The sequence below is a fragment of the Parasteatoda tepidariorum genome, chromosome 10 (assembly GCF_043381705.1).
Source record: "Parasteatoda tepidariorum isolate YZ-2023 chromosome 10, CAS_Ptep_4.0, whole genome shotgun sequence".
Taxonomy (NCBI): Eukaryota; Metazoa; Arthropoda; class Arachnida; order Araneae; family Theridiidae; genus Parasteatoda; species Parasteatoda tepidariorum.
This window is the reverse complement of record NC_092213.1, coordinates 77,149,574-77,171,835: the sequence shown is the minus strand read 5'-3', so window position 1 is coordinate 77,171,835 and position 22,262 is coordinate 77,149,574. Positions and strand designations below refer to the sequence as shown.

Here is a 22,262-nt window from a genome sequence, read left to right as displayed (position 1 = left end):
CACCACTGAAAAACATCTTAAATATAAGAAATTTTAGTGAAAAATTATTATTGAAATCAAAAGGTATATATTACTTGTGATGAGCAAACTTCATCATGAAGTGTTACCCTTCCGAGATTTTGTTTACACAATTTCAGAGGAAATTTTTGTCATATTTTGAACTTTAGAGACTAACTAACTAGCTTGGTACAAACATAGAGTATCTCTTTAAAGTAAGATAAGATTTAAAATTATAAAGCTTTAGAAACTAACTTACAGGCTTAGTACAAACATATAGTAGCACATTAAAGCAAAATAAGAAATAAAATTATGAAACTTTGGAAGCTAACTTACAGGCTTGGTACAAACATAGAGTAACAAACAGTAGGATAGATACGAAGCCCCACATATTTCTTAGATAAGTTCTATAGAAATTGAAAAGTCAGAATCCAAATCTCAAATAACATTAGCGGTCATATATTAAGCGTCTTATCTTCAATGATTATACTTCATACACATACTTTATATTTCATATTTTTACCCGGTTTTAAGATAAGGACATTTCAAGAATTACCTATTCGAAAGGATAAGATATAATGGGAATTCTTTTTTTTTTTTATCTAATTGCATTTATTATACAATCTGCAAAAAAGTATGCGTTTTTATTGTTAGAGATAGAAATAAGGATATCCCAGAATTTATTATTTGCTTGGTGCTTAAAAATAGGAATTATATCCTAAGTCTCGAATCATTTTTTCACTTTAGTTTATGGTCTTGTAAATGTTATCATTTAAAGTATCAGTATGTGTTTCTTTGTTGCGCAATCAATTTGGAAAAACACTTGATTCCATTTTAAACATGCGAGTGAGAAAAAAAATCCAAGGTGGATCTGCATTGTGAGGTTAAGTTATTTCTGCTTTGTGAGGAAGATCAAGTCATCTTGAACTATCCAGTCATCTTCATTGAATATATTTATGAGGTGGTCATAAATTTGATTTTCGTTCCTAAGTACTGAACACAATTTATAGTCTGTTGGATATAGGACACGTTTACTGAAGGCCAATGTTTATTTTATAATATATATTATTATGAGTCCTATACAGACTCATGGAGTCATTTTTGCTTTAGTTCTTTTTTTTTGTTGCTTTAGATTTTTTCTTTCTTTTGCTTAATTTTATTTTCTGCCTTAGTTTTTTTCCATTTATTTAGTTTATTTTTATTGCACTGTCTTTAGTCTGCTGAAGACAGTAGGTGATTTTTGCTTTAAAGTTTTATTTTTTTGCATTGGCTATTATTTATTTATTTCTTATTATGTCCACACACTCTTTCAGCACTATGTAACACTCTCTTTCAGCGTCAGCTAAGTGATTTTTTGCTTTATAAGAAAAATCAAACCATTCTGAATTTTTTTTGCATTTGAGGTCATTTTTGCTGCTTTGATGCTTTGTAATTGTAAGCTGATGCTTCGTAATGTTTAATCTCCATTGAATAGGCTTCTCACAGTCTGAGCCCGATTAAACCATTATAAAAGCTGGATGAGGCTCAGTGCACACTGCTTTTTTCATTTTTTATTTAGAATCGATAGCACTTCTTTAGTACACACGGTCTTTCAGATAGCAAAACACCCTAATATTTCCCTCTGATACCGAAAATATTTCATTGAATGGTTCAAGTGTGAAATCAGCAATTGATAGCTTGCACGAAATATGGAAATTATCATCATTATAACTCAAAAGGGTTTTTCTTTTCTTTCTTTCAAAATTTTACGTATTCCATGTTTTGTTCAAAGCAATCACTTTAACTTAAAACAAGATGTAAATGTCTTTAGCAATCACCAATTGAGGAATACAATTACATCTATGGGAATTTCGATAGCTCTTCTTAAAGAATGTTGATAATTTTTCAAATTGAGATTCATTCTAGTATAGGTAGAAATTTTTCACGCTTTTACTCAAATTCAGTGTTGGCTATATTTTATTTGCAGTGGCTTAACACTTACAACAGCAACACGTTTTATCAGCTACAATTATTTATGGACTGTGTACATTTTGTTAGAGCATCCCAGAAATAACTTAAAAAACTTAATATTTTATTCTTTTTCATGCATCGGTACTGCTTTTGTTTCTTGTATTTTTCAGAATTGTGTCTTCCTTATATGCTGCTGATAAACACGGTTTGGCAAGCTAAAACTGCACAAGATGAAAAGTTTCCAATGAAACATTAGACGAGTCTCTTAAAAATGGAATTGTTTGAAGATCTTAATGAGTATTTCTCTCACCAAGATCTTTTCAATTCTGCTGCTGCCTACTTTCAATTAACTTGCTGGCCAAGTAGGTGAGACGATGAACTTTGATTTTTTTTCTCTTCCTTGTTCTTCCAAGCCTTTTTTTATTTATTCCAAATCTAATTTAGCACAGAATGAATGTTGACATTCTCCAGATTCAAGTGTTGGCGAGATCGAATTGAAATTGAAAGAGCTTTTTGTAGTTATTATACAATATTTACCTAATGGAAGAAGACTGATTAGTGGTTTCTCAAAGAATAAGGAATTTCTCTCCCAATGAGGTGGTTGAAGTTTCATTTTCAAAATNAGATTACAATCTCAACTGCTTCAACTACAATACCAGACTTGAAATCTGAACCTAGTACCTAATGTTGACAATAGATTCACAGCCATCTTTTCTATAGCCTTGAAATCCAAACCTGCTACCTCATGTGGACAATAAATACACAGCCATCTTTACTATAGCAAGTTGCTTAGAATTATTTTCACTTTTTTTCCAGTTAAACAAGCAAGGTGCTTGCTTTACAATATCAGTCACCCCAAAGACTCTGTATACAAACTGCGTATATTTTTCAATTTTACTGTAATTTCACGATGAATGGGATATGGGTCTTCTGCGCGGCCCAGGTGCCCAGCTTTTGTTAAATAAAGTGAGTAAGTAAAACAAGATGTAAATGCCTCCCATTGAGGTGGCTGAAGTTTCAATTTCAAAATTGGCTGGTCAATACGAATTCTGTTGCTCGCACAGACCACAGTATTGACGTAAATTATCCTGTGTGGTACACGGATAGTGAGTTAAAATCTCCATACCGTCGGACTAACCGTGAAAGGTCTTCACGGTTTTCCTCGCCATGTAACGCAAATGCGGATTAGTTCCAACAAAGTCCTCCATGATGGCTAGTTTGATCCAGGAGTTCCCTTGTCTTCTGGTTTCGTTTCAAATGTGCAAGTTCATAGAGCTGAACAGTAATAATCGTAAACTTAGAAATGAGTGCCCAACCCCGGTTGTACAATCAAATAAATTTGGTTAGATTTATATTTTTGAACTGAACAGACCTGTTTTTCAAGCATTGAAAGTTTTGGAGACTAGACTTGCGTGGTTTCTGCTCCAAACGCTGCCATGACATGTAGAACTTTTCTATAAATCGTAGCTTATTCAGTTAACGAAAAACGTTAACGTCTTTGAGTTCATATTAAATGGTTACATAGTTGTCATTCTGGCAATAAATAATTTTTGTTGTAGGAACGCAAAATGAAAGTTAAAGTAGAAAATTATTTTTTAGAGAAAAAGAAACTATTAAACATAATCTGTATAACAATTCCAAGTTTATGCATTTCCAGATCCTATATATTTGAAGGAAAAGTGTTGTTCAATTTAATAGGAGTACCTTTTTTTTACTGTTAGAACAAAGCAGTAAAAGCTTTGGTGGCTAGGAGAAGACCAGCAATCGCTGAGTGAGGTTATAAGGTGTAGCAATTGGTAACAGCACATTTAAAAATAATTTGAAAACAAAATGACTTTTTCTAGAAAATTAGTTTTTATCCCAAAGTGATCAGTCATAGAAACATATAAATTCGTGACCAATTGATGAGATAAATTCGTAATTATATAAATTCCAAACATCTCTAACCAATATTAAGTCTTGAAAAACAGATTCTTTAAAATTATTCATAGGGCTTCCTGAAAATTGAATTGGTTATTTTGAAAAAGGGAGAGCTTCACTTTGGATCCATTGGAGAAAAAAAACATTTTCAAAATGATTTAATTCAGTTTCTGCATTTGTATGATTTGGAATAACTTTGCAATTTGAACTTAATTCAAAATCACCTTTATATTGAGATAGTTAAATAAATTTAACTGAAATTACTCAAATTTAATGTTTAATTGAAAAGTTTCCAGCATTTAATATTTTTTCTATGCAGGTTTAAATTACTTAAGGGTAGAAAAGGCTATTTCTAATCGTTTCTTAAAAATTTTCTTTATTTTTTGTATCTTGAATGTTTCCGGGAATAACTAGTTTCTGTAGTAAAACAAATGCAAATCCGTTCAGAATTTATGAAATTACAACTTTTGACACAAAATTCTTCAAGCCCTTTATTTTAATGCCTATTTAAGAAGTATTGAATGAATTATATTATTATATTTATGAATTATATTATATTCATGAATTGTATTATATTTATGAATTATATTTTATTCATGAATTGTATTATATTTATGAATTATATTATATTCATGAATTGTATTATATTTATGAATAATATGATATTGATGAATTGTATTATATTTATGAATAATACTACAATGAATTATATTATATTTATTTGTGAGACAATAGGAAATTTCAAATTTATGTTGAAATATACTGTCAAATTGTTTTGTATACGCTACTGGTTATAAAATTCTAATTTTTCATTAGAAACCCCAAATCCTTAACATTTTTTTCTAACTTTCATTAAAAGTATACACATCTGATAGGTAAAACTTTAAATTCATTTAAATACTTAATAAAAAAATTAATTAAAATTCACTCTTTATAGGTACGCCGGCAAATCAAATTTTTCTCACTGAATTTGTTTTAAATGATTTAAATATAATTAGCTATTTAAAAGAGCTTTGAAGAGCAATTGTCAAAATATTTTGCATTTTTCAAAAGTTTGTGAATGTATCATTCTCACTTTGAATTGTAAGAGCATGACGGTAATAGCATTAAACTTATAACAAGTGTATTTATTAATCGAGAAAATGAAAAAAATATTGAGTATATTTTGATTAAAAAAAAAAGACTTCTTAAGCTGTTGCCATTTACCAAAGCTTTTACTGTTCCCGTCTTTTGTCTGTTCTTTCAAAACAAAGTTTTCTAGATTTGAATTTCATTTACTGTAATATATTTCCTTTCATAACTAAAATTTTTGAATCGTAACTTTACAGTTTTTTAAAAGTTTAAACGTCAAACTACTTCGGTTTTATACACTACCCGTTAACTGATGATAAAGGTTATAGCTATGTGAAAAAGTTTTAAAATTATGATTTTTTTCATAGATTGCTATTTTAACTTTCAGCAAAAAGCTTTCTAGATTTGAATTTCATTTACTGTAATATATTTCCATTCAAAACTGAAATTTGTGAATCGTAACTTTACAGTTTTTTAAAAGTTTAAATGTCAAACTACTTCGGTTTTATACACTACCCGTTAACTGATGATTAAGGTTATAGCTATGTGAAAAAGTTTTAAAATTATGATTTTTTTCATAGTTTGCTATTTTAACTTTCAGCAAAACGTTTTCTAGATTTGAATTTCATTTACTGTAATATATTTCCATTCAAAACTAAAATTTTTGAATCGTAACTTTACAGTTTTTTAAAAGTTTAAACGTCAAACTACTTCTAACTGATGATAAAGGTTATAGCTATGTGAAAAGTTTTAAAATTATGATTTTTTTCATGGTTTGCTATTTTAACTTTTTTTAATTTAAAGTTTTAGCAAATATTGATATTGTATCAAGATATATTTAATATTATGTTAAATATTTCGATCTTGTATTGTAGATATTGTTAAATCTTGTAATTTTATGTACGAAACTTTTTACATAATGCACAGATGCATGCGATGCTATGTCTTGTAACATTTATATTAGCCATGAATAAACGTGTTATGCTTGCAATTTGGCTTTAAGTCTTTTTCATAGGTTTTCATTTTTTACTACGATATATTGAAGGTCATGTTAAAGTTACCCAGTATGGGTGCATAATTAAAACTTTGATAAATTAATTTTATTTTTTTTTCAGATTAAACAGATCTCGGAGGACTTAGATGTTAAGATTCTTGCTCCAACACTAACTTGCATATTTTGTGAACGGAGCAAAAAGTGTTTCTGTATTTGTTTCAATGCTGTACAGTGTGCAAAGTAAATTATAGCACATGGAGCAACTTTTTGCTCCAATGATCATATTTTCGCAAACTAAGTGCCGATCTCAATTGTTCAAAATAATGACTTCAAAAGCTAGCAATAAGTAATAACTAAATTTAGGTATTTGTGTCCGATTCTGTAGCTGAATAGTTATCCTTAATACTCGTATCGGAGGTTGCCCTTTTGAGCCTTTATGATCGGCACTTAATTAGTAAAAATCGGATCATTAGAAAAAGTTATTCAGGGCTAAAGACTAAATGGTACTTTATTTTGCTCACTGCTGACACTTTTTTGTACGTAGTGAAATTACAAACACCATTTAAGTTAATAGTACCATTCAAGACCAAACTGCAACTTGTATTGGCATCAGATACAGAGATCTAGCTAAAATTTAAGCAATATAGCTTGTTGGAAAGTAGCTAAATTTTGATTTCTTATAAAGTTTTCTCGCAGCATAAAGGAAAATGGCAAATTTTCTGGTAACAAGATACAAAATACCGAGGGAAAATTGATTTCTATTCCCTAAGGTGTTAGAATTGTGATCGGCGATAAGTTCTGTTTGGCGATAATTTTTTTTATTGTGGAACGAAACCTCTGAGACTTATATTATCAGCAAACATAGAACTCAAGTGGAACTTTGATTGCTTAGGTCAAAATTTCCACAAATGACAATTTAATTTTGGCAATGACTGTATTCAGTTTGTTACTGTCAAGAAGTAGTTGAAGCTTACTTTTTGTCAGGCACAGAGGTGCAGTTTAAAGTATAAGCCATTAGCTAGTCAAGAAATTGGTCAAAATACTCATTGACGATATATTTTAATTCACGATATGTCGTTAAAATTCAGTTTATAGCGATAAGGAAACTACTGAAACTTGCAATGTCATCCAAAACAGTTGCAATCAAATTTGTAGAATTTTAGCTAATTTTAAAGTTATTGTAGTATTTATATTGACGAAAAATTCCTCTCAATGGTAATACCGATATTGATAAGACCAAATACACGATAATAGATCGTAAGGGAACGGATATGGACCCAGAGCTACAAATTAACGAAATGGCAAAATTTGAAAGAGTTAGGGAATTTAAGTACTTGGATTCAGTTTTCGCTGAAAACAATGATATTATGCCAGAGATTGAGCAAAGACTAAATGCTGGAAATCGCATGTTTTTTTGCACTTAAGAGATTGCTAACATTGAAAGTAATAACGGGGAAAACAAAGCGTCAGGTTTACAGAACTATAATCAGACCAACCGTTATCTATGGATCAGAGACATGGACTCCAACCCAGAAAGAAGAAAAAATGCTGATTGCCTGGGAAAAAAAATTCTTAGAACTATTTTTGGACCTGTCAAAGAGGGTGATCTGTGGAGAAGGTGATGCAATTTCGAAATTTCAATACTATTTAAAGAAAAAGATATAATGAATTATGCAAAGGCAAAGAGAATTCAATGGCTAGGGCACCTTGAAAGAATGGAGGAAAACAGAGACACTGAGAAAATATTTAAGAGGTACTGCCAAAGGAAAAAAGGAAGGCCGGCCAAGAGATGGTTAGACGAGGTGGAGAAAGACCTTCAGATTCTAAAGGTCCGAAATTGGAAACAAAGAGCTAGAGACAGGCGACTTTGGAGGAAAATTATTTGTCAGACCACTGTTCAACATGAATTGTAATGCCAGAGAGTTAGTTAGTTAGGTAAATTCGTGATATATTTTAAGCGCAGCACCACAGAATAACTAAAACGCATGTTTTAATTGTAGTGCGCCCATGCTGTTATTGCCACAGCACGCACAGCGGCGACTCGTATGATGAAAATTCCAGATTGATTAATTTTTTATTAAATACAATACCATTTCGATAAAGCAAACAACTGAAAAATTAATTATCTATAATACAACATAAACATATAAGGGTAATATCGTACATCACCTGGACACAACGACATAATAACGTGAAGTGTATGACATAGTAACGTATTAGTGAAGTGAAAACTACTTTTATAAAATTTTAGTAATTATATGTACAGAGAATAACATAGCTTACGTTATCTGTAAAAGAAAATGTACCTGTAGCCAGCACATGAATGAAACTTAATTCTGTTTATTAAATATGCTCACAGGAGTAACATACCACTCCAACAGTTGTTAAATGCAGCAGTTGTTAAATGTACTACCAGTTAAAAACATTGCAATCAAGAACAAAAATATATTCGATTTCTTTTTGAAAAATTTGTAGCAAAATCATCTTTATAAAACGAAGAATCTGAATCACCGGAAAAGTTGAAAGCAAGAAACTTAAAGAGGAACTGGGAAGAAGACATTTTTCAAAACCAACAAATAAAAACTAAAGTAGATGAAAAGGTAAAAGCTGACCATCGAATTTTACAAACTTTCAAAATTTATAACCTTTTCAGAGTATTTTCATTTAAACTGAATTTTTAATTTTTATAATGACAATTTCTGCACTAATAGTCTCCACTTGATTGAGTTTCAAACACATTTTGATTCAAGAAGATTTTGCTGCAGATTGACTCTGTCGAATCCTTTACCGATTCTGACATGAAGTTTATATTCTTATTGCGAATCACTATTTGGTCAATTAAGTCCTTAGATTTGTTTTATCAAACATAATTCATTTTTTTTGTATTAAATAGCAAGACTTATCTCCAAGAGTGGAGATCGCCTTGAAGTACGAAGAAGTGTAGGGCTCTTGGAGGAGAGAACTGATCCAAAAATGCTCGACATCCATGTCAATATGTTTCTCACAGAAAACGCAGTTAGGTGAGTCAAAGTCCAACATGGAGTAGAAAGTCATGTCCAGTCGCAAATTATTCTCTGCATCCTGCACTCCTGCATTTTTCATCATACATTGTGCACCATTATCAAAAGCAGTAAGAAATTTAAAGAAACAGATTGGTTACAACTCCTGACACAAAATAAATTTTGGTAACTTCAAAATTCTTTCCTCTCCTGACAAATAAAGTTTTTTCATATGTGATAACGTTTTTCATTTTCTCATTAACTTCACTTTACTGAGTAGAGTAGTGCATTCGGGCTTTCGAAATATGTTAAGCTGTTTTACATTTCCTCAATTCATGAAGCAAAAGGAGTTTTTTTCGTAGCTTTTTTTTTCACAAAAAGCTTTGAAGGAAAACCTATAAGAAAAGACAGTTTAGCAATAAAATTCCACTTTTTCAGGTTTTGCACTATTTTTTGCTGACTTTGCATTTTATTACATTGGTTAATTATTTTTTACATTTTGATGAAACTGTTTGAACTTATACAGCAGAAATATGTACCAACAAGGGCAAAAAGAAATACACCGCGTGCTCCTTTATCATCGTTCTGAATACATAATTTTTTGATTATTGTCAAACTTGAAGAAGAAAAAAGAATACTCCCTTGCTTCGGCAAATTAATGAGGAAGTGAGGCGAAATTCTTAAGGAGGGTCCCCACCCTGAATTTCTCAAAAATTCGAAAAAAAATTTATTGCATTTTTCGAATTTTTGTACCCTTCCTAATGTCTGTCTAAAACTATTTCTCGTTACCTAACTTCGTTTGGAAGTTATACCGAAAAATAGAGAGTCGTCACTAAGAAGGTAGAAAGGCCCGTTCGGCCGGATTAGGTGGGACGACATTCTTTTTGCGTCTTATCCATTCTGTTGACGGAGAAGATATATAGACCTGGAACTGCAGAATAAAGGTAAGTCATTACTAATTTAAAAATTTACTAGATTGAACATAAGCCAAAACTTTAAACGCGTTTTTCTCAAAACGCTGTTTTTTGACCTGGCCTAACGTTTTTCTCATGATCTATACAACAAAATGAGCTGTTCTTTATTTTAAATTACGTAAAAATATATTCTTTAGAAAGTAGCATAGGACTTTTTTTGATATTTTTATATTTCGATCTTATATTAATATTTTAATGAATATTTTTAAATGAAAAACTTGCCCTTTTTTTAAAGTTTCCGCCATATTGGTAATTTTGCGAATATCAAAAAACTGTTATGCTACTTTTTAGATAATGTCTTTATGTTTCAGAAAATCTAAACAAAATCGTTTTCCAATGTTTCAGGACTTCTAAATCCATAAGGCCAGTGAGGTGCTACTTTTTGATGACCAGCCACACATGGAGCTGCCACCAACTTATTTTTTGTTATTTTGTAAAAGAAAATTTTTTAAAATGGACTTAAATTGTAACTAAATAACATAAAAAAACAAGGAGTCTTTGCATTGTCTCTATTACTTAAAAAAAATTCAGGAAAAACGTTAATATTTTACCATTTCATTGTGAGGTCCCCCCTTAAGTGAGGAAATCTTCCTTATCTTTCAAATTATTGAGGAAATGAGTGAAATCCTTAAGTGGTGAAGAAATCCCCTCATCTTTCAAATCACAGCTGAAAAAGAGGAAACGTTTGATTTCCGGAGAAAACAAAGAGTAGTTAAAGAATTAGAAAATTGCAATAATTAGAAGATTTTTAGAGGCACTTTTACATTTCCTAGCAATCAAACATATTTCTTTTTCTTTTCTTCTGTCACCTTAATTACAGAAAACTCGAAAAAATTTGATAGCGTTCTCAATGTTTTTTTTCAACTTAACTATTAATGTGTGAACCCTAATGAGCATACGTTTTCATTTAACGAGGATTCTAAATAGATTCATCTAAGGTAGTCATTACGCAACTCTCTGTAAATCGATATGTATATTTTATGGGTATTAAAATACTTTTACTTTGATCGAAATATTGTTTTTAACTAGTATCTTATGGTAAAATACTAATACCATTACTTTTTCTCTTAAAATTCAATTTACTGTCTTCTAACAATTGATTACATTTTCTATTGTTAAAAATAAAAAGTCTGTAACTAAGACTTCATTGTATAAAGAATTTCTATATAGCTTAACAATTAGAATACGATTGTTGGTACATAAAGTATAAACTATATTCATTGTTAGAAACAAGAAAAAACAATTTGGAAAAACCATTTTTGGCCATTCTAACTTGTGCTTTCATTACTGATTGTGCGTTTTAGAGTTCTATTGATTTGGGAAATTTTTCCTGCACTTTATTGAGAAATGGATGATCATTTTAATGAAAGTGATCATGATTTGGGTCAAGAAGAACCCATGCTCCCTGATTTATCCGGGCAGCAATACCAACACAAAAGAGATGCCATGAAAATTTTAGAGGCTAATCACTTCGTATGCATTGACAAGCTTGGGTCTGGCGCTTTTGGTGACGTGTATAAAATGATGGACTTCTCTGGCCAAGAAGTGGCCGTTAAAATAGTTTCCTTAGAAGTCACGAAAAAGAATGAAATTGAAATTTGGCCAAAAATGCGTCACCCAAATATTATTCCCCTCTTGCAGTATTTTAGCCTCAATGACCCAGATGTGGGAGTTTTTGTAATGCCCGTACACCTGGGCACTTTGAAGGATGCAGTCCTAAATGAGCACTTTTTAAATCAATCGTGTGCCCTAGACTGCCTCAAATCATGGCTTTACGATACTCTTTGTGGTCTGGCTTATTTGCACACTAACGAGGCTTGCCATTTGGATTTAAAATCCGACAACATCTTGATATCGCAAGATTACAGAGCTGTCATATGTGACTTCTCTTGTCTTGCATCTGCGGCAAAGGCAATACCAAGGTGAGTTTCATATTTGACAAAATGTATTGCTTAGTGTACTTTCCCTTTAAGATAAAATTTATTTTCCTATTCAGTTTTTTTATTTGCAATGTTTTCAAGTTTAACTTAGATCATTATTAGATTTATATCTCTTTGACACATATGGACGAATATTTGACACATATTTCGGAATAGGCTCCACAACGCTTAATAATTTGACAATTTTTCTTGTGATTGCTTTTAACTCATAAATCTATATTGAAAACATGTGTTATTATAAGTAAAGTGAAGCATATATATATATACGGTATATTTGAACAATTTCCAATACAGCCAGGGTTACACTGGCAACGAATGTAATAAATGCCAAGAGCTATAACCAATACTTCAATATTGAAGAATGACAAGCAGAATTTGGCAATAAAGATGATTAGAATTAGCATGCAGGAGGTAAAAAATGACAAAACCCTAAAATTTCCAACGAAATTAACCGAATTAGAATGTCAACGATGTCTCGTCGATACGAATTCCGCATCCAAGTTGCACCGATCACAATGCTGACGAAAAATATCCTCAGTGGTAGACGGATCATGGGTTAAAGTCTCCTTGCCGTCAGGCTAACTATGGGAGCTTTTCGTGGTTTTCTCTACATGTAACACAAATGCGGGTAAGTTCCATCAAAAAGTACTCCACGAAAGCAATTTTCGCCCAATACTTGATCCAGGAGTTCCCTTGTCTTCTGGATTGTGTTCAAAACTACAAGGCTATGGAGTTGGACATTAGCAGTTGGAATTCTAACATTGGGTCAGTTGCTCATTGGTGGTTATAAAATAAAATAAAAACAATCCCTAAAATATTTCATTAAGAATGAAAACATTTCTTTTTTTAATGTTAAAATGGACGTATGCTGTCATTTTATTTAATTTTTAATTTTAACACAGAATAAAACTAAATACAAAATTAACCTTTCTAGCTGACACTTCTAAACAAATTAAGTATAACTGATATAGCTATTTAAAATTGCATTGGTGTGTTGCATCCTGTCAACTTGATCCTGCAAACTTGAAGCTGAGTAAGGGTTGTTTAATTTTCAAACAAATCCAAGATGTTGCCCTCTAGGTTGATCAAGATGTCTCGCTTGCTGCTAATTTTGAAATGATTATATTTCTCCGGGTTACTTTTGATTCCCTGTGAAGGTTTTGCATAATAATTTAATTTTGTTTTTTCAGGGATGAACTTGGATTGCCGAGTGTGTATAGACCTCCAGAAGCTTGCCTGTCACTCGGGGGTGTGACGGAAGTTGATGGCAAGGCTTTTGATATGTGGTCGTTTGGAGTGATGGTCATGGAGCTGTTTACCAAGAAAGCTCTGAGCAATGCAGTAAACTGCGCTGGAAATTGGAACAGGGATATTTATCCTGCCATGTTCCACATTCTTCAGGTATGTATATAAATATATATGTAATTACATTCTTATAAAATTTTAAATTATTAATAAAACCTATAATATTTATTATGTGCATAAATATTTCCTATAATTTAGGTAGCAGAATCTATTAAGAGTACTGAAAAACTTTTCTATTATAATTTAAAATAGGCTTCAAACATATCAAATTTTCATCAATAATTAAAAAAAAAATGGAAAAAAATTCAAAATAAAAATTTTATGAAAATATTTCTTTAATATTAACTATTTTTTAAAACTTTTTTTTGTTTAAAATGTAAGATAAATTTAATTTATAATGCATATATTCGTCAGTAATGCAGTAGTTTGGTTCTATTTTTGATATCTAGTGTTATAAATATCTAATGTTGTACAGTTATTTAGTTTTTGTGTCAGAGGGTAGAGTGAGGCAGAAAAAGTGCAGGAAAGCTTTGAATTTTTCTACAAATTTCAAAATTACGCATATCTACAAAATTGTCTGAATAAATATTGTTATTTGGGCCTAAACTTCCGTGGCATCTGAAACTGCTTCTAAAGAGAATATCTTTTTCTCTCCTTTAATGTTTAGACATTGTTTTTGTTTTCTGTGATATTTCACAGTGATTCTTGTGTTTCTATCACTTTAATACACATATTCAGTAAAGTGTTTTATTTTATTTTATAACCGTCGTTGAACAGCCGACCCAATTTCATGTGTTTACGACTACTTACGTTCAACTCCGTAGCCTTGTAATTTTGAACCAATCCAGAAGACAAGGAAACTCCTGGATCAGTACCCCCAGAGGTATTGATTTGTGGAGGACTTTGAGACTCGACAGATTTAACGTGCATTAGTCACCATTTACTACACGGGGAGTCTTCGGCTGACGAGGATCGAACCCACGAACCCTTGGATATGGGCCCAGCGCTCTACCGACCAGGCTCTCCCGGCCTTCAGTAAAGTGTTTGGAAAAAATATGCATTGTTTTATAATATATAAAAAAAATTAAAAACATATTAATAGCGAAAAAAAACAACATAACTTTCACATTCGCATGGACACAATCCTGAAAAGATTCACAGTTTTAACCTTAAATATGCCAATTATTATGTGTGTAATATCTTAAAAAAAAAAAAAAAAACAAACTGAGCCTAAATTTCTCACCCTTAAAATAGTCAGAGATTTTTCCAAAATCTTTGAAACATTTTTTTAAAAACCTCTTCTTATGAATTTCTTTGATTAAATAAATAATTAATTATTTTAAACTATTTTTTGGGATGGTCCAGAGTCCAAAAAGTAATTAAAAATGGTGTTTGAACTTTCGAAGAATCATTCATGATTATAATTTTGTAACTTTATTTGTTTAGGGTGATGCTTTCAAATGCTTCATGAGTGGAGTGTTTTCTGCGACGGGCATTGCAGACGGGCAAATTTGGCTGACCTTGAATTTTATACACACATTTTTGATGCCCGATCGAAGGAAAAGGTGGAATGCCGGAATGGCAATCGACCACTGTTTTTTCAAAACTGGTGGTCAGATTGGACCAGGGGCAGATGCAAAATGGTTGCATTTTTGTGGAGATGAGAACCAAGAAACTAGCATGCACAGAAATCAGGGTGTTAAACGTGTTGCTGATGCCAGTGTTAACCCACTGCAAGTGAAAAGAGCAAATACTGAAATTGAGCAGACACGTGAAAAATTCCAACCCATAGAATGTGCAAACTGCAAGCATGCGAAAAAAGAGTTGAGGAATTGAATGAGGAGTTTGAAGTGGTAAAACGCAAAAATGCGTCATTGGAACAGGAAGTTCGAGAGCTGAAAAAGTTTTTGGAAATAGATGAGTTTGCGAGGAAGAAAAAGTCTGTTCCAAAAAAGAGAATGGTTTCTGAGTGTACACAAACTTCGAATCATTCGAAAACAATAACCATCCAGGAGCATTCGCGTGAGCACACTTCAGATGTGAATAATGCACTTCATGGAGATACATTCTTCAGTTGGGTGAGAAAAAAGTTGCTTGCTTGCAGAAACAGAGTTCTTCGATTCAATTTTAAATAATGGGAGATTAAAATGAAAATCAACTATGTAACAGAATCGAAGCAAGCATGAAAATAGTTCACAGATTTCACCCAATGTGTTCAGATTTTCAACGCAGTAGAATCAGTGTTTTAATCGAAGTGTGCACTCACGTAGAGAAGCTGCCTTAATATTTGTCTAAAGAGGGCTCTTGCAGCTAAAAAGAAAAATGTTCCAAAAACAATGTATCACGCCATAAGAGGAAAAAAGCCTAGAAAAGGTTGAAAGAGAATGCGTGAGACTTTGCTTAAAGAAAATTGGCTTTCAATATTCGCATCCTATATCCAATAGACTTAAAATTGTGCAAAAAAAAAACTTGACCAAAATAAATGAAAATGCATGGAACTTGAAAGAAAATAGATATTTGTCTTCAGCAGACGTATATTCTGTATCTTCAGTAGACGTGTTCTGTACGTGTACGCATGGCAGTCTCTGCAGAAATTTGATCAATGGAGACGATTGAGCATTTTTAAATAATTTTTATCCTCCCCATCAAAGCAAAACTAACTTAGTAGAGATTATGGTCTTTAGCAAACTATATATAGTACAAAAAAAACCCAAAGCAAAAAAAAAAAAAAATAATAATAATAAACTAAAACAGAAAAATAAATGAATAAAATAAAAAGCTAAAGTAAAAAAAAATTATTAAATAAAAAAAACTTGAAACAAAATTCTTATAATGAGAATCTAGGGGACCTCGTATCAAACAACCAACTGTCTTTGGTAGACGTTCGATATCCAACAGAATATGAATTGTGTTCACTTCTTCGGACTAAAATCCTATAGATGACAGCCTATGCATAAATCTGATGGTTTAATCCAAGGTGGCTTCATCCTCGTCATAAAGCATAAATGACCTAGCAGAGGTCGAAAGAGAATGTGTGAGACCATGCATAAAACAAACATCGGTCTTCGGAAGAAATGTTCGATATTCACTGACTGCAAATTGTGTTTTGAATTAGTGGTAGAAAATCCTATGAGCAAAAGATTGGACATTCTTAAAGGAAGTTTTGAGTGTCTCGGCAGATGATTGGCCAAACAGACATCCTTAGATAGAGACATTACAATTCGTTCCTAAACACTATTCGAAGGAAAAAAAAACTCAGTGTCTGAAATTAAGTCTAGAGTAATGTTTTATAATTTGTTACAAAACAACATATAGCAATATAAAATATTAGTTTTGCTTATAATGTGACAGAAAAATTTAAGTTGAAAATAAAAAAACAAAAACAAATTTATGTGTCCGGAGTAATATTTTGTTTAATGGAATTCCTTTTATTACAAGATTTAGATTTAAAAAGCTTTTAAGTAGGTAAATTGAAATAAACAATGTAACGATATTAAGTGTTAAAATAACTGTTTTTTTCTAATATCGATTTTTTTACAGGCTGTAGTTATTTTAATGGTTTAAAAATGTCTGCATGTCTTTAAGAAAATTTCACAAATGCTTCAGAGATTTGACAATTCTCAATAAGAGGAAAAAAATATAAAATCTTTAATAAAATCTGCAGTTTACTTTCAGGTTGAAAAAGCCTTAGTAAAAAGCGCATCACTTTTAATCATTGTATTTTATTTAAGTTTCAGTTTTGTGAAGGAGAACTATCTGCAAAAAACCAACAGCTTTTTTGAAGGTCAAGAACCTTTTCCAAAGCTGCATTTATGAATTACTAAATAAAATTATCAAACTCAGTTATATTACCAAACAGAGTTGATCTTCAAAGGAAATTTGAAAAATTTTTCAACTACCTAAACTAAACTCATTTGCGCAACAGTCCAAGGAGGATCAAGGCATATTGTACCCATCTCAAATTTCTTGATCTTGGGCTCAGGGGTCTACGAGTGTTCCGGTTGAGTTTTTAGTCAAACACGAAATCCCAAGTGTTCATTTCCCAAATATGCTTGGGGCGAATAAAACTGTGTTTTTGAGAAAGTATTGGCGAATAATTTTTTTATTGGAAAGAAAAGTATATAAATAACTCGACCCTCAAAATTGGGTCAAAATAAATTTTCTAAAAAAATCAGTATTTTTTTTAAATTCGATTACAGTAATTTTCGGTCAATGCGTCGCATAACCAATTAGAGTTGGGTCCAAATAATATGAGCCTGAAACAAATTACAGTAAAATAGTTTTCTCTGGGAAAAAGAGAAGAAGTAAAAAAAATTTAACATTTACAGTGGTTGGTAATTTATAGGTGACAGTATTGCCTTAGAGGTTCCAGTACATAAAGTTAATGTATTGCTGTGAGGAACCTAGGACATGGAATCCATCGTAATTCAAAATATACACTTAGTTTGTTACTTGAATGAGTGGAAAAAATTTTAGAAATTAAAGGTGCTATGTTTCATTGAAAAAAAAACAATTGTTAAAATTTTTTTTTACCCATCGAGAAAATGGGTGATCTTGGTTTCCGCACACTTTTTGTCTACATCAACTCACTTGACTAGATCAACTTTTATACCATAATCACAAGTAAAGATTTCTAAGGATTTTAAAAGATCAAGCTAACATAATTTTTCATAAAAAAGCAGCACAACAAGATCAAATAATTAAAAACAGACGATATTGAGATTCTGGGGTTACTTTTTTACCATAATTAGTTTTTTGAAGAGATACTTCTTATGCAACTTCCAAGAAGGTTGCGTTAAACGTTTAACGCTAAATTTTTATTGGCCGGGAAATCACGTGGTAGGATCCAGTTTTCCCTCATTCATTTCCAATATTGTTTTGGTTCTCACTAGCATAAAAATAATAAAAGTCATAAGAGTATTGTTTTTCTATAAATATTTTAATTTGAATAGATACACATATGGATGGATGGTCTAATGTAAACAATAACAAGCGTCCTTAAACCGGAAGAAATTTAGAAAATTTCCGTTGTATCCCTCCGCTTGTGTTATGACTACGAGGCGATGTGTGAACAAGCCTAATATTCTATGCAGTTTTGTTGAAGTTATACTTCTTATGCGACTTCCAACAAGGTTGCGTTAAACGTTTAACGCTGCATTTATATTGGCCGGGAAATCACGTAGTAGGATCCAGTTTTCCCTCATTCATTTCGATATTGTTTTGGATCTCACTAGCATAAAAATAATAAAAGTCATAAGAGTATTGTTTTTCTATAAATATTTTCTTAGTTTGTTTTGATACACATACAATTTAATAGGTTAGTATTTTTTATTTTCAAATTTTGGGATAACAATTGTAAAAAATGAGTGAAATACCAAAGAAATTGTATTATAGACCAATTAATGGGCCCACAATGACCCAAAATATATTTTGTTGATTAACCGAGAGGAGGTGTTTTAAGCTAAATATTCGTGAGGCTGGCATGTGAAGCGTGGCGAAGTTGGTAGTGCTTTTGGGAAGTTAGATTTGTTGTCCCGGAGACCCTGGGATCGAAACCCTGCGAGGGTAGACTTTCAATTTTTTTATATTATTTATTTTTATATATTTTTCGATATTTTAGCGTGGATTAAAAGTTTTGTATATAAAAATAACTATTTTTTCTTTGGGAGATAGAGAATAGTAGCAAATAAACGGATAAATTTCGGATAAGTTTAATTTATTTATTTATTCTATTTTGTGTTATTTTTTTTAACCTTTTTTTCAATATTTTAAAATTAATAAAGTGTTCTATGTATAAAAAAAATTAATTTTCTTTGCTAAAGAGCAAATAATGGCAGAAAAGGGGACAAAAATTGAATCAGGAGGCACGCACACATCACACCCCGTAACTCTCTATAATATTAATCTATAAACTTCAAACTGGGCACGAAATTAGAGTTTAATTTAACAAACAATTGTACTAAAGAAATTGTATTATAGACCAATTAGTGGGCCCACAATGACCCAAAATATATTTTGTTGACTAACCGGGAGGAAGTGTTTTAAGCTAAATATTCGTGAGGCTGCCATGTGAAGCGTGGCGAAGTTGGTATCGCTTTGAGGAAGTTAGATTTGTTGTCCCGGAGACCCTGGGATCGAAACCCTGCGAGGGTCGACTTTCAATTTTTTAAATTTATTTTATATTACTTCTTTTAATATATTTTTCGATATTTTAGCGTGGATTAAAAGTTTTGTATATAAAAATAACTATTTTTTCTTTGGGAGATAGAGAATAGTAGCAAATAAACGGATAAATTTCGGATAAGTTTAATTTATTTATTTATTCTATTTTGTGTTATTTTTTTAACCTTNTATTCTATTTTGTATTATTTTTTTAACTTCTTTTTCAATATTTTAAAATGAATAAAGTGTTCTATATATAAAAAGAATTATTTTTCTGTGCTAAAGAGCAAATAATGGCTGAAAAAGGGAAACAAATTAAATCAGGAGGCACACACACATCACACCCCGTAACTCTCTATAATATTAACCTATAAACTTCAAACTGGGCATGAACTTAGAGTTTAATTTAACAAACAATTGTACCAAAGAAATTTTTTTATAGACCTATTAGTGGGCCCACAATGACCCAAAATATATTTTGTTGATTAACCGGGAGGAGGTGTTTTAAGCTAAATATTCGTGAGGCTGGCATGTGAAGCGTGGCGAAGTTGGTAGTGCTTTTTGGGAAGTTAGATTTGTTGTCCCGGAGAACCTGGGATCGAAACCCTGCGAGGGTAGACTTTCAATTTTTTTAAATTTATTTTATATTATTTATTTTTATATATTTTTCGATATTTTAGCGTGGATTAAAAGTTTTGTATATAAAAATAACTATTTTTTCTTTGGGAGATAGCGAATAATAGCTAATAAACGGATAAATTTCGGATAAGTTTAATTTATTTATTTATTCTATTTTGTGTTATTTTTTTAACCTTTTTTTCAATATTTTAAAATTAATAAAGTGTTCTATATATAAAAAGAATTATTTTTCTTTGTTAAAGAGCAAATAATGGCTGAAAAAGGAGCAAAAATTAAATCAGGAGGCACACACACATCACACCCCGTAACTCTCTATAATATTAACCTATAAACTTCAAACTGGGCACGAACTTAGAGTTTAATTTAACAAACAATTGTACCAAAGAAATATTTTTATAGACCTATTAGTGGGTCCACAATGTCCCAAAATATATTTTGTTGACTAACCGGGAGGAGGTGTTTTAAGCTAAATATTCGTGAAGCGGGCATGTGAAGCGTGGCGAAGTTGGTAGCGCTTTGGGGAAGTAAGATTTGTTGTCCCGGAGACCCTGGGTTTGAAACCCTGCAAGGGTCGATTTTCAAATTTTTTATTTAATTTTTTTTATTTTTTTTAATATATTTTTTGATATTTTAACGTGGATAAAAATTTCTGTATATAAAAATGACTATTTTTTCTTTGGGAGATAGAGAATAATAGCTAATAAACGGATAAATTTCGGATAATTTTTATTATTGTAATTTGGGTTCAAATCTAAACATAATTGAATTATTCATAAGAGCCTTCAGAAATGTATTGATTCTCAGAGGTCGTGAAACCAAATAAAATTTTGTAAAGTTAATATCTCATTGTGAATAATTCTTCAGGTTTGCCATGTTTTGTATTTTATCCCTTATTTGGCTACATTTGAATAAAATGTCGCCAGAAATATCTTTTTAAGTTAGCCTAATTAGAAAATATTCTAATGATTATAATATTAATATGATAATGCTGAAGTTTAAGGGCTGAGAGAAAGAACTCGGTACATGTGAAATACTGCAAAATATATCATGCAATAATATGATGGCGCGTTTTTTCAATCTGCGGCGTAAAAATATACCGGAAGCAGTAACCCGGAAGTCTTGAAAGAGCAATTTTACCACTAGCGCCACGACCCTTAGCTTTACACGATCTCCCATCTATAATTTAATAGGGTAGTATTTTTTATTTTCAAACTTAGTGGATAACAATTGTAAAAAATGAGTCAAAACAATCCCACGGACAATGCGACGGACTTAAGGTTATGCCAAGTTACGCCTCTTGTTACCTCTTTTTTTGTATTTAATTAACAATTGCTCTAAAAATAACATTGAATGAAGCGCCCTGGTTAAATGCCTGACCCCATGACTGCTTTTTAGTACCTAAATTTATATTTCCCCCCATTAATTGTGCAAGTGGACCGTTTTTTTTTCTTTAAAAATTAGGGTGTTTTTTTCCAGAAATAATAGAAAAGCTAGTAAAACCCGAAAATCTTTATAATTATAAAATACTTTGTAATATAACATAAATATAATTGCATCTATACTTTTTATTTTAATATTTCAAAGATTATTTGTACTTTTTTACTATCATTTTTACCATCTCAACAATCTTTGGACATTATGGTGTCTGCATTTCTTGTTTTTCCTTCTGGCTGGCCTTCTTAAATTCGTAAATTATTATATAAAAAATTATTTAGCTCTTAATTTTTTTCCTCATTAGCACGTTTAAAATATTCAGAGAACTAAGAGTTAAACTTAAAGTAGAATCAAGTGTTTCAGCATTGATTGTGCAACAAAGAAACACATACTGATACTTTAAGTGATAATATTTACAAAACGATAAAGTAAAGTGAAAAAAACGATTCGAGATTCAGGATATAATTCCAATTTTTAAGTGCCAAACAAATAATAAACTCTGGGATATCCCGATTTCTATCTCTAACATTAGAAACGCATCCTTTTTTGCAGTTTGTATAACAAATGCATTTAGATAAAAAAAATAGAATTCCCAGAATATCTTATCTTTTCGAATAGGTAAATCTTGAAATGTCCTTATCATTCTTAAAACCGGGCAAAAATATGAAGTATAATGAAATTCATTGAAGATAAGACGCTTAATATAAGACCGCTAATGTTGTTTGAGAATTTGATTCTGACTTTTCAATTTCTATAGAATTTATCTTAGAAATATGTGGGGGTTCGTCTCTAGCCTTTTGTTTGCTACTCTATGTTTATACCAAGCATGTAAGTTAGTTTCTAAAGTTTTATAATTTTATATCTTATTTTACTATAA

General features: G+C 31.2%; 1 protein-coding gene across 5 annotated transcripts in view; it reads right to left on the bottom strand.

Annotated features, from left to right (window-relative positions):
- LOC107445767 (uncharacterized) overlaps nucleotides 1-22,262 on the bottom strand; it is an 86,624-nt gene that overhangs the window by 30,930 nt on the left and 33,432 nt on the right. The gene's annotated exons all lie outside the window — the stretch shown is intronic.